Below are 5,545 nucleotides of genomic sequence, written 5' to 3' on the forward strand. Positions count from 1 at the left end.
AATTAATAATAATAATAACAACAACAACAACAACAATAATAATAATGATGGCCATAATACCGATTTAACGTTATTTGTAACGATTTTTGTAAGCGGTAAATGGATGCGAGTGACATTGAGTGGGAAAGAAAAAAAAAAAAAAAAAGGAAAGCAGAAAAAAACAAAATAACTACTAGCGTAAGAACTTTCTTGTATAGTGCTATTAAGATATAGTTTTAAGCCTTCTCCCCTTTATACCCAACATAATCCTTAAGTTTTACGCAATGCCATAACGAGGGACAAATTAATTATTAATAATCATTCATTCGTTTATCAATACATCCTTGTTATACGCAGCCACATATTTATTTACATCTTTTGGACTTCAATGTTATGATAGGTTTACTTAGCAAGAAAATTGACAGTAGATCAATTTCTCACGTACTTGTACGCATTGCGTTTATACTTTTGTCGTTACTACAATATACATCTCTTATGTATATTTTCTATACCTATACGCTATCGTTTCCAGTGTCGAGAACGTTTCTTTACATCGTCGATACCCTATGGGAAGTCATTTTATTGCATCGTAATCAATGCACTTGTCCCTCGATATTGCACAGCGGACAACGACACTCAACCTGAATATTGCACTTCAGTTTAATGGAGAAATTGTGTTAAGGAAAAAAAATAAGGCGAGAAAGAGAAAAAAGAAATGTATTTTTTCTTTCCTTACAAATAAGTTTTCTGCAGTTTGTTTATCCATTGTAACATTATCATGTGGGTATATAAATGTCCAATCAAGGTGTGTAATCTGACTAACTGATCGTGTAATATTTAGGCTTGAGAACGAAGAAAATGAGAGAAATAGGTTAAAAAAAAAAGAAGAAAATAAGTAGATTTTCATAACTTTTTTTAAACAACACTCTAAATGAGTTCCAGAAAAAAAATAAGAAAAAATTAAGGAAAAAAAAACAAAATAATAAAAAAAAAAATCATGAGTCGTTTTTTAATTGGTTGTACTTTTCTTTTTGTTTTTGCCATACTCCTTAGCGCTCATCTTTCGTCTCGTCTTTATTCGTTATTACTTACATCTTACTTTTCTTTTCTTTTGAATTTATTTTTCCACTTCTTTACTTCATTTCTGTGTAACCTCACTCATATTTTATTTCAAGCACACCACGTATAGCTCTAAACTATCCTACATCTACATACACATAATATTCAGTCAGTCCTCGCGAAAAAAATCGTCAAATAATGAACGAATGAGTAATACCTAATGATAATAATATTTGATCGATGTAAAAATGCTATGTAAATAATACTTTAAACTCCTTTTACGACGCAAGATTTTACGAAATTTAGTCGTGAAAGCGGTGCGTGTAGATTGTAAAAAAAACTTAACACGATGCTATAAGTCATCAAAGATCATTGAATAAATCATAGTTTTAACTCTCTGCGATATTAGCTCGTCTAACGATAAGTTTGTCAGGTTTTCAATATAGTCCAGTGAAAAAATGTACGTTCCCATTATCATGACCACCCGAATCCAACAGACATTATAATAACGCGTATGAAATGAAGTATTCAGCGGGAGCGTTAAGTGACTAACTGCGCAAAATCTTGGGTCGTGCAATTAATTTTACTAACTTCGTATGATATGTAGGAAGGACTACGATTGTACATAACAAAGAGCTATTAGTACACGCCTATATGATAGATATAGTGTACCCTAGTTTCCCAAAAAAGAGAGAAAGAAAGAAGAAGAAAAAAAATAATACAAAAAAAAAAAAGATTTCGAAAAAATTATTGCAAAAAAAAAAAAATGTTGGAAAAAACAACAACAAAAAAAAAACAAACAAAACAAAAACAAACAAAAAAAAAATCGCCAAAAATATAATTTTTTATTTTTCATACCCGTAGACATACGAATATATTTTTGACGCTGGTAAAGAGATTCTTCGAGAAATGCAATCGTCGTTATATAAATAACGGTATATAATGATATACATTTATGTACGTGTAACGTGTACAATTTTCGACTACTGCATTTCCCGGCGAAGGCATAATTAGTATTAGACGATGTTTTGTACTGGGGCTGCTTTGCTGAAGACCTTTGTTAGCGAACGAGGCCTAAGGGTGGATCGAAGTGATGTTCGAGTTGCGTGTAGAAACTTATAACAATGCCAAAAGTTGAAAGAGAGTGATTATAAATTTGAAAAAAAAAAAAAAAAAAAAAAAAAAATTAAAAATACAAATTTCTTTTCTAATGTCCAATTTGGATCTGCAAATGGGATATGAATACACAGATGCGATATTGTCGGTTATTTTTTCAACTCTAGAACGTTCTACACGCAGCTTTTCATGTGTGTAATGATTAAATTCGAATGTGTTTAAAAGTGCAGAGGAGCATCAATACATAGAGGTATTTTTCAAGGCGCAAGTTAGCGTAGTGAAACACAAATGTTGAGACTGGATTGTGAACGTACAAACTTTATTGTAAACCTAATAATAATAAATTCAAGATTTATTGAATTGAATACCGACAGTTTGAATGTTCGTTTTATTATTATTATTATTATTATTATTATTATTATTATTATTCGTTTCTTAACACAGCTCCGAAGCTCTTTGGGTATATATAGCTTCGGCTATTCGACGAATAATTGATAAAAATAATTTGCCCTTCCCATCCTCCCTCTACTCTCACCTCTTCTGAAAACCGGATAAATAAAAAGAAAAAAAAAATGTCAGCATAAAAACGGTTTTACAAAATGGCATTTCCAGAAAGAAGATGCAACAAAAGAATTTTTCATTCATGTGTAAGTCCCTTCACCTCCTGCCCTCGTTTTCTTCCATGCATCATAAATAATCACTCATTCATGTATCATGTATCATGTATCATGTATCATGTATATGTATGTACAATATATGTAACGTTGTTTTTATTTTGTATAAGAAAAATATAACCGCGCCGGCCCAAAAAATTGTGTATAAAGTCGACAAAGATTTACAGTGGCATATTATTATAAGTCTCGTAATGATTAATTGCCGGGATGAAAATTGAACCAAGTTATGGAACCGCGCTTGACGGAGCGAGCATGTTTTAATGTGTTCTGCGGATTTTATAATGGAAAGTGAAACATATCTTTGATGCCCGTTATAATAAAACTATCTTGCGCCGTTTCATCGCTTGGTTCAGATCAAAAAGTTATGTGTAATTGTACCGATGTCACATCGCGACATTCTCATGAAAATATAATGATGAAAAAACGGTAGCGCCGTTTGAGTTTCAAATATTGTCGGGCCCTCGAAAATTAAAAAAAAAAAAAAAAAAAATTAACAATCTCATGTACATAAGACGAATCATTATAACCGCAAATAAGAAATGTAATAAATCTACGATAATAACGATACTATTAATATAAATATTTTAAATTCGTTGCGCTTTGATCTATAGATTTATATCTTTATTTGCGAGTTTATATGTAGAGTTTCCACCGTATAAACAACACTAGCAGAATATTGCGTATATCCAATATCAAGTTTTATAATGATGAAACACTTCATAATCGATTTTACTTTACAATCGAATATATCCACCAGAATTGAATCGGAAAGACTTTTCAACAAGAACGAGAAAAAAACCTTAAATATTGCTTGTTCTGCGTTACTTTTGCTGCGAACTCAAGTCTGGCAATAATTTTTTTACTTGTGATTTCGTCGCAACAAAAGATCGCAATTTCTGCACATAAATGAACGTGAAATAAAATTATCATTATTACTTCCAGCAATATAATTGTTGAAGGTATATTGGAAACTTGCTATAGTATTGTAACTATAGGGAAACGCCTTATTTCAAAAAAATTGGCGAAGTACATATGTATCTTATATGTATGTATACTTAGTCTACACTTCAGACCTAAAACGTTATACATTTCAGAGTGTATGTACACACACACACACATGTCAAGGGTTCAGTATGAGCAGGAAAAATGTAATTGAGGAAAATAGGCGGGATAACCAAGAGAAAAAAATTAAAAGAAAATGCAAAAAAAAAAAATAAAAAATAATAAAACCAAACAATTATCAAGATAATAGAGAAGAGCTGTGTCCCGATGGACAATGTTTAATAACGACTATAGACAGATGAACGCAGTTTTATAATGTCCAATATCTATGATTGAATAGCTCGAAAATTGTACGTAAAAATGAAAAAATAATTCAAATAAAAAAAAAAAAATCATTGTTACGTGCATACGCAGAATAGCGGTGACGACGAAAAAAAAAATTGTAGTGATTAAAAGAGAGTGCTATATACATTATATTTAACCGTAGATAAAACTCAGCAAAGAATATTATACTTTACATATACACGAAAGGGTGAGAAAGATTTTGTATTGCATTGTAATGTATTGTATTGTATTGTACTGTATTGTATTTGTCGCAGATGAGAAGGAGAGAATACGGAGAAATATAATAAGTATAAAATCGTCCTTTGATTGGTGATGCAGAAAAATAACAAAGAAGCAAGCGTTTTGTAATTTACAAATTTATCGTACTCTTAGGTAAAACTTACTTATATTAGGAAACAGAATGCTTGACGATTTTGTATTTGTATTGTATTTGTACTGCATTGCATTGTATTGCATTGTATTGAATGCCTATATTATTGCTTTGTTTCAAAGCAAAGTCGAAAACGAAGTCATAATTGCGCTTTCGAATTATCGAAGGCACACGTGAGTCACGTAAAAGCAGCGGAGATGTGAAGGATACAAAGAATGATGAAAACAACTTGAGCATTTTATAGATACCTCTGGTGGTGCACCTAATCTAACCATTATTAATCATACTTTAATTAATATGCATTATTAATGGGGATCAGCATCGAAAATAAAATGCAGAAAAATAATTGAAAAAAATATATTACTGGGAGTTTTATTTTCACAATCCTTCCGCCGTTCGAACTCTTTTTTCTTTCATTGAAAGAAATCAAAGCTAAATAATTGCCTCCGTACGTGCCTCTCAATGACACATTGTCAGTAAATTTGTTTCACCCACGCATCGCAGAATTTTCACATATACGCATTTCAAGGATTTATGATATCTTTATATTTATTTCGGATTATCCTCCGAGAATTACCAGGAATTTTCATGTCACGTACACATTATTGAGTTTATAATATAGAAGCTACACGGATTCACTGTGAGAAATTTGATGGTTGAAAATCCCTTTCTCAATAATTTATCGTTGATACAATAAAACGTCATGCATGTCACGTGGACAGAGTCTCATGAATATTGTTATTTTTAATTTTTTGCCACTTATTTTATATTAGCATTATATTAGTTAATGGTAAGAAAAGGTACAAAACCAAATCCAGATAGTAATCATGTTTTTATCGTCAATAAAGAGGCCTCTAAAGAAGTCGTGATGTCTGAATTAATAGAGTAAATGAAGCTATCACTTGGTTTACAGTATTTATTGGCTAATAAATATTGATTAATAATCAATACGAGCTTTGTAGAGTATAAATTCAGCAGGAATATTTGTACATATCAGAAT

This window comes from Diprion similis, chromosome 8 (assembly GCF_021155765.1).
Source record: "Diprion similis isolate iyDipSimi1 chromosome 8, iyDipSimi1.1, whole genome shotgun sequence".
NCBI lineage: Eukaryota > Metazoa > Arthropoda > Insecta > Hymenoptera > Diprionidae > Diprion > Diprion similis.